We start from the raw sequence: 13,759 nt of genomic DNA, 5'->3' as shown, positions 1-13,759 counted from the left end.
CCAAAGCAAAACAACAACAGAGAAAACAAGATACTCATATTGAGTCTACACACATTTTAAAAAGGGACTCTGGTGAGTATAAGTAACGTGTGTCTTCTTGCTCTCATCCCAGAATTGATATTCCTGTCTCCAGAAAAGAAGCATGTGTGTATTTTATGCACAGTGTTGATTGTAGGTCTTTATTTGTAGGTATTCAGGAAAGGCAAATGTCTTCTTTTTTTTTCTCTGAGAATATTCCTGGGGCCACTGTTGGATATTGATTTATGCTAAGAATCAGGAATCAAGGAGGCTTTTTAAAAAAATACCCCTTTTTTGAGAAGGATCACCCTTTTCCCATTGTCCCTTATTTCTTTCCCATAAAATAAAAAAGATGTTGTTCTTAATATCAGTCTGCTGACATAGATTCAGCTAGTAGCAGTGTGATAAAAATATCATATTGTATTTCCAGTGAACTCATTTAATTAGATGAGATGCATTAATTGCATTTTAGGACGTGTCTCTGAAAGGAGAACTCTCACTTTTGGAACTCCTAGGCATGTTGGCATGCAAGCCTTCTCAGCGTATGCCTCTTCAGGACATGGCATAAGAACTATTATTTGAAGTCTGTCATTTTAGTCCCCCTTGGGGGTATAAAAATGGTCTAGTGATTTTTCAGATAACAGAGCACAAATCAGCAGGCCATTTGGCCTCCTCTTCTGCCCAGGGCATTCTGTGTTAATCACCAGCCACATCTGCCGAGCTTCTATTAAGCTTTTCTCTGTCCTCACAGAGCAGGTGAGATGCTAGTCCAAATTTGGTTCCACCACCGGTGGAGGGACTCTAATGCTCTTCTCCCTCTTCTGCTCTCTCACCCTGGGTAATTTTAGTGGTCAGTTATACAGGATTTAAGGGTCTTCCTTATGTTCTTCAGGGCCCAGTAAATTAATGGAATTTAGGTTGAGGGCTGTGGGCAAGGGGTGGTAGCCCTTGACTCTCTTTTGGGGCCTTGGATTGGTCTACCTTGCATTATAATTACTTAGTTTTTATCTCCCTAGATTTATATCCCTTTAGGGGTAAGGCTGGCTCATTTTCCTCTGGATCCTAGTGTTCAGTAGTTTGCTTCATAAAGGTTACTACACTTGATTAGCCCCTCTTAGTCCTTTCTTTAGTGTAGAAATTCTAGACCCAGTACTAAAGGCAAGAGTGTGTCATATTCTGGACTTTCTTCATCTATTTAAAATTTTTTTCTTTAAGTCTAGGTCTGTTTTCAAATATTGACTTGGGGAGGGTAGACGAAAAAATTAAATTCAAAGCATATAGCATCTTGTTCATGATGGAGAATGACCTCAGAGGGTTTTTCTTTCCACCATTTGCCTTCAAATATATTTTACTCACAAAGTTACTTGGATGTTTCACACTTTTTACTCTATTTGGGCTCAGAATGGTAAGTCGTATGTTAGTGATTATACTCTCAAATGCCATTTAGCTCCATGAGAACAGGGTTGGTGTATATTTGTTTTACTTGAAGAAACCCTTCACAAAAATAAGGCTGGTGGAGTGGCTCAAGGTGAAGGCCCTGAGTTCAGGCCCCAGTACTGCAAGAAAAAAAAAATGCAGCCAGGTGCCAGTGGCTCATGTTTGTAATCCTAGCTACTTGGGAGGCTGAGATTGGAGAATTGCGGTTTGAGGTCAGCTCCGGCAAATAGTTTGAGAGACCCCATCTCAAAAATAACCAGAGCAAAATGCACTTGAGGTGGGGCTCAAGCGATAGGGTGCCTGTTTTGTGAGTGTGAAGCCCTGAGTTCAAACCTCTGTCCCACCAAAAAAAAGATGCAGTTTATTTCTGCCATTAAGCCAAAAGACTAAAGTCAACTGACCAAACACCATCAGTCTCCTGTAGAAGGAGAAATAAAAGCTGTTCTTGAATCAGTGTTACTCTGCAGTGGAAGTGGAGGGATTTTTCCTAAATACCTGTGATGAAATGATACTTCGGTCAGATTGGCAGAATGTGGGTTGCCAGGTACAATTCCTGGCTCTTTCATATTACTTCACAAAGCACTTTCAAACTGTCTGTTTATTCCTGTCGTGGTACTAGGACTACAAATCCTAACTGAGCAGATGATATCCAAATCTAGGACTAGGGAGGTGAGTGGGTCTTGCCATGATGGAAAGCAAACAAGGAAACAAAAGCAGAGGCGAAAAAAAAGGTAAGACAAGGAACCACATTTTTCTCATTGTGGGGCTAAAATGCTGCATGTTGAATTTTCACTTTCTGATCAGAACTGACAGTTGAACAGACAGCATTTCTTTCTTTGTGGTCAGGAAGTACTGTCAAGTTTTAGGTTGATCCTTCTAGTTTTTGGGTCTCCTCCTACCCTCTGCCTCCCTCCCCCACTCACTTTTTTTTAAAAGCATGGCTGTATTAATCAAATAGCAGCCACTCTTTGACACATCCTTCTGTGGCATTTGCAGATTAAGTCTGAACCATGCCAGAAATCACTTAGCATTTTTCTGGTGTAGCAGAAATGGACCTGGTTCATTTGCTCCCAGCTGCTTTCCCCAAAGGCTCAGAAGGGACCTGCCTGATTTTGTAAAGGAGGTCTCGGCAGGGTCTGGTTTAATGCGGCTGCCTTTAAGACACATTGACTTTGTTTTTCTTCTCACCTCCAGGTTTTATATTTCCATGAACACTGGCCTTAATTTCCCCCAAAGCAGTCTATGAATGAGCTTGTTCGAGTATCCCTTGCTGATTTCAGTTCCCAAGTAATAAGCTTGGGAATGTTCCCTTCTCCGTGCCAGCCTGAGAAGAGGGTATTCAGCAGTCGCTGTTTGATACCTTACTTTCTACCTGCTGGCTTCAAACAGTATTAATTTTTATGTGCTCATTGTGCATTGTGTTTAATTAAAAGCAGTTCTATTCGCAGAGGCACTTGTACAATTTTTTTTCCCTTGAAATGAATAAAACAAATAGGCATCTGGTATTTGTTTTGTATAACACAATCCCCATAAAATGAAGAGTAATAAAACATAATTATCAGTAAAGGCTTGTTTTATAAGCCTGAGAATGGGCTTGTTTCTATCAGGTTTTAAAATTCTCATGGGATAGAGAATCTCTTTGTATATTAATACATAACAACAATGGCAACAAATGCTTTGCAGTTACATGGAGGGATCCAACTTTTACTAAACAAATGTTTCTTTTTTTCTTTTAAGGTGTACATGGTAAAAGGTTGTCATTACATATGTAAATACATTAGATTGAAGGAAAATGTTTATTTCCTGTTCTGTTCAATCCGTATAGCTTTATTTCCCTCAGTACAATTAAAAAAGCAATTTGTAGTTGCTTGTTGAATTTTTTAGGCCAGAGACCACTTTGTGGATTCCCAAACCTGCTCTTGTACATTGCACATCAAACTTTTACATATGGTTTTACAGGGTTTGTAGGTCTTCTGATCTTTGATTAATGACCTCTAACATTGTCTGATCATGATTTTGAAAACTCTACTTAGAAGCTGATGGTAAGGTTTTAGCTTTAGTATATGAATGTCTGCCGAAAGAAATTCATTCAGTGTTTTTGTACTATTGGAGTTAATTTTAGGATTGGGATCCTTTCTAGGAATGGAGGAATACTCTTAGCTGGGAAAAAATGCAGAGTGTGGGAAGTCTAAGAATTATTAATTCAAAGGTGGGTGTGCTGTCAGATTGGATGGCAGTGCCCACATCCCTAGGGGCTCCTGTTCCCAAGACGGTTTTCATTGTTTCTCTCCAGCACTAGGCATGAACCTTGAAGTGGTGAATTCATCCTCTGAGATTGTGTGTCCATTGCTGCAAGAATAAAAGGAGCAGCAGTAGAATCGTGCATCGATGTATTTCATGGTGACAGTTTTATGTGGTCTGGTAATGTTGCAGAGTCTTGTATGTGATATCGACCCTTTTCTTTTGAATCAAAGCACAGAGTTTCACTAGAGGAGGGAGGCTTCAGAAATATCCACATTTTTTGCAAAATTAAGTCCCCATGTATAATTTCACTCTGTCTACTACAAAATTAATTGCTTACAGGAAGTAAAAGTCCATATATGTAATATTTATGTCCTGGTTGAGTAGGGGTTTGTAATTTTAGATTTCTAACCTTTATTCACATTAAGTTTTTGCCTTGCAGTGATGGGGCATCATTCACAGTGTTGAGAATGCGAGCTGAATGAAGTAGCCACTTGGTCTCTCCCTTCATGTTGCTGTCTTCTGGAGAATGAATAGCTTAAAATAAGCGCATCCGTTCCTCATCCAAAGGGAAGCTGAATATTCCAATTCTAGATCAGCAGTCACTTTGTGTACTTATTCGAAATATCATTTTGAACATACTTGGCAACTTAAAGTACCCAATTAGGAAGCTCTGTGGAAAGAGGAAGTCTGTGGATATGCAATTAGTCCTTAGGATTCAGAGCGTTTCCTTTATGTGTGGAAGGCCATAATATGAAATCACTGGACATAATAGCCTCAGGCCAGGTGCTTAGAATAGAAGGCATTTGCAGGATGGATTATTCTGTATTCTTGCTCCTAAAATGGTTTACCTAAAGAGGCTCCCAACTCCAGAAAAATATTGGTGGTGTGAGGAAATTTTGAAGCTGTTGTTTCATAAAATCGATAACTATATCTAGCCATGTAACTGATAGGCAATAAATACATAACCTTGTGTAAGAGTTGTTCAAGTTTCTGGGGCTCTCACTGTTTTGATCTAGTTGACATTCTCCTTCCACCTTTAATTATTTTTTATTAAGAGATGAGGGTTGGGTACCAGAGAATTTGCCAGTGCTACTGTGCTATTCCTCACTAAAAAATGAAACCTCATTAAGTGGAACCAGATGAGCTGTATATTCTGAGATTATTTATAGTGTTTATGATAAAGAGAGCAAAAACACTAAGCGCTTAATAGCTTTCCTTATTTACAAGTCAGATTCACCTAAGGGATATTATTCTTTTATTTTTCTGGTGCTCGAAATGTTCCTTTTAAAATAGATTATCCAGGAGGATACATAAGGACACAAAATTTGTTGCTTATGAAAATGCAGAGTGGATAAAGCTTCTCTTTTTTAATGCTCAGCAACAAAACAGGGCCATTTTATTTCAGTGTAAACACCGCTTTCGTGGCTAAGTCTCTCTCTTTGTCTCTCTCTCTCTCTCTCTCTCTCACACACACACACACACACACACACACACACACACACACACAATTACCATAGGGTAGATAAGTGTATGTAAACATGTGGCTGTTTTTCCCAATTGTATAATAGATTCATTTCATTAAAGTATGCAGGAAAGAGCATGTCTGGTAAGTGAATTATTTTTCCCCAGTGATTTCTTTAAAAATGGCATTGTCTTCAACTAGGCTGGGAATGTAATATGTTCCCACATAAGAAAATAAAAAAAATCTCCTAAAAAAAAAAAAGCAAACAAATAACAAAACCCTTTCCTATAAATCTAAAGGAAATGCTGACTTTCTGATGAAGCTTCGGATGGCATGCCATATTCCCCCATACTTAACATATGATATGTTTGACCTTAAATAAGCAAAATACAATCATATCATCACCCTGAAGGTTGTTATTCTTTCTCTTCACCCTTCTCATTGTTCCCATAGGAGAGAGATCCATCACCAAAGCTTTAGCAAGTGGGTTATTTTATTTTGATTATGATTATTTTGGTGCTCAGGATTGAATCCAGAGCATTACATAATGCTCTACCACCAAGCTCCACCCCCAACCCCACAAATAGGTTATTTTCCTATTTATATTACTTTTTTTTTTTTTTTTGTGGTACTGAAGGTTGAACCCATGGCCTTGTGCTTGCTAGGCAAGTACTCTACAACTTGAGCCTTGCTCCCAGTCCCACAAGAGGTTGTTGTAATAACTCTGACATCCTTGTCTTTGGATCCTATCAGCTTGCTATCCAAGTGTTTTTTCAGTATAAATAGGAAAGTTGAGTTGACTCAGCACTTCCTTATATTTTCTCCTAACCTTTTATCAGTTGTTACAGTATCTTTGGAGGAAGAGGACTAGCTGATGACATATAATGCTTAACAGTGGAAACTTCTTGTGAGCAAAAAAAGGCTTACCTTAGTTCCTTTCAATGACTATTATGACGCAATATGGATTGAATAAGGCATAGTCCTTTGGGGTCCCGTAGAAAATATCTGTTATGTATTTGGTACTTATGTACTGGGAGGATACTACACTTAATACATTCTGTTTCCTTTAATCCTTGCAAAAGCCCCATGAGGTATACATTAGGTTGATCTCCATTTTATAGATGAGGAAAGTGAGACATAGGTTTGTGCAATAACTTGCCCAAAGCCACTCAAAGAATAAGAGGCAGTGTTAGGATCTGAATGTAGCTCATGTTGGGGTCTGGAACCTGAACATTTACCTACTGCCACACCCTGGGTGTCAGCTGCAGTTATTTCAAAACCATAATGTGCATGGACCCAACATCCCGAGGAGTTGGGCTCTGGGCATCTGGTTTCTGAAGGTTTCATGAATGATCCGGTGTTCTACTGAACACACTTGAGAGTGACTGAGTTATGTAACATGTGCAGCTTAGTTACTTGCTCAGTTGAACTGCTGGGTGCCGGGTGAAGATCTCCTACCTGTAATCCAGTGAGGGAGACAGAAGTACACAAACCAGGCAGGGTGAGGTGTGTCATGACAAGTACCGTGCTAGTATAGACTTGCACTCTGTACTAATTATGGCGATGGGGCACCCAGTGGATCAGGAGGAGGTATTATCTGGGACATAGTCACTTTGGCAGTCTTATTCTAGCTCAGAAGTGTTCCTTATATCTTGAGTCTGTAAACCCTATAATTAGAAAGTCTTGGTCTAGATTCTCGTGAAGATTCCAGTGGGGAATTTTGACTCTCAGCCATTCAATTTGTGACAGTTTGGAGATTTTGTCAGTTTCTTCTGAACAAATGGTTATGTTCTTCAGGGTCCACCTCGGGTGACTGATGGTCACAGGAAAGGCCTCAGTGAGAACTGTTCAGACTGGTTGGTGGTGTGCTTTGATTTTCTTTTTGCCTTTTTTTTGGCAATATTGGAGTTTGGACTTAGGGCTTCACTCTTGCTAGGCAGGTGCTCTTCTGCTTGAGCCATGCTTCTGGCCCTTTTTTCCCTCTGGTTATTTTTGAGACAGGGTCTCACTTTTTGCTCATGTCAACCTTGACTGTGATCCTTTTGTTTCATACTTGTAGCCATAGTTGGGATGACAGGTGTGCCCCACCATGCCCAACTGTTTTCCCTTGTGGTGGGTTCTTGCAAACTTTTTGCCCAGGCTGGCCTTGAAATGCAATGCCCCTGACCTCAGCCTTCCAAGTAGCTAGGATTACAGATGTGAGCCACCACCCCCCGGAGTGTTTCCTCATTCTTGTTGAGGCCCATTGGCCAAAAACTAGTGCTTGATTCTTGGGTTTAGAAATCTCTACTGGAGCCTTCTTACTGTGTGCTGAGCAATTAAACTAGGTTAGGAGGACAAGTGTTGAGGTATCAACTAGGACGTAGACAGAAACTCTGTCTAATGGCTTAGTTCTTGCATTCTTTATAGTCATACATGGATCAGGGCCAGGCTGGCCTTGACAACCTGAATCATTAAACACTTATGGTGACTGGTGGGTGATTGGCCACATAATAAGAAGATATATTCATAACAGCTAATTGGAGTAGTGGGGACTGGATGAAGAGCATTAAATAGTACAGTGTTCTCTATAAATGTTCTTTAATTGTGCAGAGTTCTGTTCTGTGGATTTAGTCATTCATGCATTGAATATACATTTATTGTATGCTTTTTGTGTGCCAGGCTCATTCATATGTCTGAATTTTCAAAATCAGTTCTTAGATTCCTCAAGTTCAGAATTTAGCTAAGAAAAATGACATATCTTAAGAAGGAATTTTTATCTAGTTATATGTTTAAAAAAAGAGGAAAAGTCTGTCTCTCCATCCCTCCACTTCTACTGTTGATTGGTCTTGTGAATCAGCTGTAAGAGCTATCAGAATTTCTTGGGTCATGTAAGTACATACTCCACACTGTATCCTGGTGACAAGGATTATGAAACTGATTGGAAGAGAAGTTTAATGACTGGCACTTGCCTCAATAGTCTAAGATTTCAGGTTTCGTTTCCTTACCACAAACTTAATTCTTTCTTCTTTGTTTTCAGTTTCAGAAGAACTTTAGACCGAGTGAGGGAAATAAAAATGAAGTTGGGAAGACCAGTCAAGATTTCACTGGACACGTGGATAGGAGTGACTTACTTAGGAGAAAACGATTCGAAGTTGTATTTTAAAAAAATGTGGTCTGCTTAGTATATAATTATGGTTAGTCTGATCTAGTGTTTTGGGTTTTATTATCTGTAAGATTGGAACTTTTCTGGGGGGCAGAGAACATTGCTACCTTACATATTCATAATTGCCCATTGATTCTTGCTGAAAGAAACTACACATCTGCTAAAATATCCTTTTTTTAGGGTGTTCAATGTTACTGTGACTTTATAATGGTTTTATTTCTGGGGACTTTTATTCACATTGGTAAGATAGGAAAAATAAATTTAGAATTTTCCAAATAATAAAGTCAAACGGTTTCAAGCTGTAATCTTAAGACGTCCCTTCATGGTGTCTGGTTTTAGAAGCACTTATCCAGGTGCGAAGAACAATGCTTTTTAGGACAATAGGACAATAGTGAGCACACACAAATTGTCCTTTTTGCATTGTGTTTTGGTATATGACATGAAGGTTTAGAAATAAACACACCTCTGGATACAACAGGCTTCAGTTAAGGGTTCTACTATTTTTAGTGCATTTGGCTATGTTGGGCTGACATGTTATCTTTGGGTGAGAAAAGCCATCCTCTTTCCTTAGTGTGAGGTCATATATAGCCATCAGTTCTCTATAATGGACCTGATGATGTTATGGTTTTAAAATAACTGAAAATTAACATTTCTGGTGCCCATGATTGTGGCTGCAGATCTCTATTATTTTTACACTATTAATCATACTCCTCTTTTATAATTTGCTCCCTCTGTGTCTCCCCTCCCCTCCAAAAGTTAAATGCCATAATTTAATCCACCTAAGTAATACTTGACTAAAATCCTGTAATCTTTTGTTTTATTCTCAGCATTTATGACAGTGTTGAGAGGAAGGCAAAGAGTGTAGGGACTGGGTTGAAAGAATTGAAAATGGAGCATTTGTAATTCCCAGGGGTGCAGAGTAAGAGACTGTTAATACATTAGTGGTAGGAGGGCTTCTGCTAAAATACTATGGTGCAATTAAATGGGGCTATTAATAGCATGCCAGCTCAATTCATTAAATGACAGTGGCGATTTCTTTGTAAGTCCCTTTCCTCTTTCTCCTCTTGGGACTCAATATGTGCAGGGTTGAAAGACAGCTGTGCAAAGCAGGAAGATGGCTAAGGAGAGGCACAGTTATTCAGATGTCTGCTTCCTCACCTACTTCTTTGGGGACTGGTCCTCTGATGACAAGGTTTATGGAAGGAAAGAACCCAAAATACCCATTCTTGTTTGTAGACATCACAAACAACAAGGAGGGGTCTCAGATGCTTTGGCTTTTAAGTAGGTGCCTATGCAGAGTAAACCTGCTTGGAGATAAAACAGTGAGTTTTGTGAAAAATTTTGGATGGGAACCTTTGTATCCAATAGTATACTGAATTCACATTTGGGAATCTTGTATAAACAACTTTAAAAATGTTTCTCTTTTTGGAATACCATATATTAAGAAAAATCAATTGGAATCTGATTATCTGCACAACCCGGTGAGAACAATGCTTGAGCACTTAATGTCATCTTATTTTGAGTCATCCCCATTTCCTTATCAGTAAAATGGGATTCTAAGATCTAAGTTATTACTGTTGCTTTATGAAATTGAATGAGATACTGAATGGAAAGCATTTAACACAGTGTCTCAGAAATACCCGTAAACATTAGTATTACTATTGATTTGATTTTAGAACCTCCCCCTGCCAAAAAAACCCCAATTTATTACACTTACCTGTCTGCTGAAGGGTAGGGTTCTGAGGAGGCTGAGACCCAGAGAGTAAGAGCAGGAGTTAGAATTCACATCTTAATTACCTCAGCTGGATTATGGTACCTTTTCTAGCATGGAACTGTTCTGCATTGAAAGCACCAACATCTCCTTATCTCTTGTTATCATAGGTGAATGACGAGTTTTTTAAATACGTATTTAGGAATGTAGTTTCAAGTTCTTCATTGCTGAAGTTCTTTTGGTGGCAAAATCCCTGCACTTTCAAAGGCATTTTCATTGGCTGAGTTTGAAAAGATCTACCCCCAGAGAAAAATGCATAGGTTTTGATTATGCCTGAGGCCTGCAGAATGCCATTTAAACTGCAAGTAAAGGGCAGATATTTGATTAAAACCAATCTCTTTTAAAGACTTGTAGTCTCCACCAGAACTTCTTCAAGGAAACTTCAGTGTTTTGCTGATAGCTGCAGCCAATTTATGGGGAGGTAAAAGAAAAGGCAATACTTTATTTAATTCATCTGTTAGCTCCTAAACTGGATATACTGAAAGTACAGAATGATGAGAGAGTTGAGAAGTCCAAGTGCTTAAAAAATATATGACATCTCTTGTACTTCAAGCATACAGTTACAAGATCAGATTTCAGGATGGTTCAGAGATCTCACTAATAATGGGCATGTGGCATTTATCTAACTGAACATCTCAGGAAGCACTGGTGATTGGAGGTAGCGGAGGCATCCTGCCTGCTGTTTTCTGCATTGCTTTTGTGACTGTCTGAGGTTTCCACCAAACAGATATGGGTATTCATTTTTCTATTCATATCACAGCATTTGCTGCTTCTGTGGCTGGGTGCATCATCTACCATTAGCTTCACCCCCACCTAATTGCTCACCTTTATTTATTTAAGGCTTAACTATAGCATAGCATCGCCTCATTAAAGGGCCCTCTTATTTCTCCTGTCTGGTTAGAGCCCCCTCTCTGGGTTCCCTAGTACCTACTTGTGCTTTTTCTCCCAGCTCATATAGTGCAGTATTGTAATTGTATCACAACTGTTGTCTAGTGGCCTGTCATTCCTGTCATACTGTGAGCTCTTTCAGGACGGGGACTGCTTTTGTCCTTTCATCCAGCACATAGCAGGGTGCCTGGAGGCGTAAGTGAATTTTCATTGAATAAATGAATGACTCACTTTCCTCCTAAACTTCCTTCCTTGAGTTTTTATGTCCCATAACCTTGTGTAAGAGAAACCGTTTTTACATGATACCCAGTTTTGTTCTTTGTCTCTACCAAAGTTATTTTTTATTTCCATGAAATCTTGTTTTGCCTGCCCTATGCACCCTATACTCAATATGACTAATGTTTTTCTTTTAAAAATTTGAAGGGGTGTAAAGTACAAGACAGACTATAATGTGGTCTAAACCCAGGGCTATTCAACTCCACTAGACTCTTTTAGTCTTCCAGAATGTTGAGAAAGTAATTAGTGGGTCAGCTGGGGGGCTGTGTTGGAAGAAATGGCTGGGATTCTTTGTATCCAAAAGAATGTTTCTCCTTGGTGATGAGGTAGGCATTGTCAGCCTTGTGAATAAATCCTAAGCAAAGTACAAAAACACCAGCAGGCTAAACAATGCCTGGCTGCTCTAGCTTTAAGATTGCAATACCTCCTATGAGTAAGTTTCATGGTTTCCTGTTCAGGTTTTGGACTTGCTGTAATGTTGAGTGGCATCTGACTTTTGAACTTTCTGTGTTCTTGACATCAAAAAGAATTGTGTGCTTTACCAAAAAAAAAATTATATTCAGGTAGTTAATACTTTTAAGGGACCAAGTGAAATTATTGTCAAATTTGTAGTTGTGGTGAAAATGAGTGTATTCTCATTTGTTTGGTTTATTTGGACTGTAGTTAATTTAGTTTTAAGATTGGAAGGTAAAATTTCCCTAATAGTTTAGTCTGTAACATTTTATGCCCCCCAAATTACTTTTTCTTAACCAAAATTGATTTTGATTAAATATTTTTAGATCATTTGAGTATTCCCTTGATTCACCAATAGACCTAACTCAGTTACTTTCATTCCTGAAAAATCTCGACTATAAGGGGCATGTTTTTAATATCATTTTTGTAGTATAGTACAACTGGTATAGCAAAAACATGAATCAGTATATCTTTTTAGCAAAACTTCTCTTTTAATGGAACTTGAATCTTAGCTCATGTTTTTGGAGCCATTTTTTTGTGTATTGTAGGTTCTTAGTGTGAATCTAATCCAGTTTATCCTTTGTGTTCTCCAAGTGTTTCAGTTTGTCCTTACTTGACTTGTTTTTTTCTGTGCACATGTATCATGCCAGATTTTCCTATTTTTTATTTTCTTTTAAAACTGAATACATCCATCACTCAACATTTCCTTACGTATGAGTAAGAGTGATTTAGCTCTTTCTAACCTGGTGTTAGATGACATGTATCATGAGTTGGCTACTTATTCACTTATGTTTCTTTATTTGCCCTTCATTTCTAGAAAGTTGACTTACATATTTGTAATCTAAAATGTCTTCCATAATGACCTTTTGGGTTGAATTTAATTTTTCTAAAATGGTCTTGACCTAGGAAGTCCTTAATAAAATTTAAAAATGAAAAATCTGGTCAAATGTCCCTTGCTCCTCAGCAGATAACCAATGAGTTGTTCAAAGAAAGGTTGGAAGAGGAACCTGCAGATTCAGAATGGTCCAAAGCATATAACATATTTTAGTTTTAAAAGTGGGCAAGACTAAGTCATAGTGCATACTTGAATGATAAAACTATAAAGAAATGCAAAACGTGACTAGCTTTAAAAGGTTTGAATATGTTGCCATTAGTACATAGAATGAATGCTCAAATTGTGACACAGGTATTCTCTAATTTCTAAAGAACCTACAGTTGAAATCAATATTACATAAGTATTTTAGGTTTAATTATAGCTAAGTGAAAGTCCTGTTAATAAAAATATCAAGAACATTTTCTGCAATGTGGATTTAGCTGGGAACACAGTGACTCTGAATTTTTTTTTCTTAAATTATGAAGTAAATTTATTCTCACTGTATTTGATATTTATTACTAGAGTCCCTGTGTTAATTCTGTTTCTGTTGCTGTTCGGAATTGTTAGCAACTAAGTCTTCTGCTGAATCTGCTTGATTTTGTTACTCCCTTTGCCTTTTTCATTCATGCCCCAAGTGCTGTTGAGCACATTTCACTCTCCTAAGCCTTGTGCAGAGGCTATGATGAAAAATACAACAAGGTAACCCTGCTGTAAAGGTTCTCCCAAGATAGGTTGTGGTACACCAGCAAGGAGTCATTATTTTTACTATAGTTTTTGCCTATAGTTTATGCAGTGCTATTTATGGTGCAATTACCAGGGAATGTAGCTTTTCTTCTGCTTTGGTTCAAGTATGCATTTAGTACCTCTTTGGTGGGAGTTTGGCGTGTGGTCTCAGATGGGTGTTGGTCTATGGATGTCTTACCAGGGAACGCCTGGGAGCTGAATCCTGCTGGGTGGTGGAAAGCATGAGAATCCCTGAAGCTGCAAGCTCATTGCTCTTTGGTGACCTTTTCCACTTATAGCTGAGCCCCTGATGTTCCTTGCATACTACCTTGAAAGGACAGTTTACTGCCTCCTAGGATTTCTGGACTTTGTAGGAATCATTTGTTTATGTTATTTTGTTTAAAAAAAATCTAAAATGTACTTTCTGGAAGAAAAATGAACCTATTTACTTAACTACAACAGTTTGGA

General features: G+C 38.4%; 1 protein-coding gene across 1 annotated transcript in view; it reads left to right on the top strand.

Annotated features, from left to right (window-relative positions):
- Positions 1-13,759, top strand: part of Ext1 (exostosin glycosyltransferase 1) — a 264,049-nt gene that overhangs the window by 14,852 nt on the left and 235,438 nt on the right. The gene's annotated exons all lie outside the window — the stretch shown is intronic.

Source organism: Castor canadensis, chromosome 3 (assembly GCF_047511655.1).
Source record: "Castor canadensis chromosome 3, mCasCan1.hap1v2, whole genome shotgun sequence".
In the NCBI taxonomy this organism is placed as follows: domain Eukaryota; kingdom Metazoa; phylum Chordata; class Mammalia; order Rodentia; family Castoridae; genus Castor; species Castor canadensis.
The sequence above is the reverse complement of the archived record's forward strand: the minus strand, read 5'-3'. Positions and strand labels throughout refer to the sequence as shown.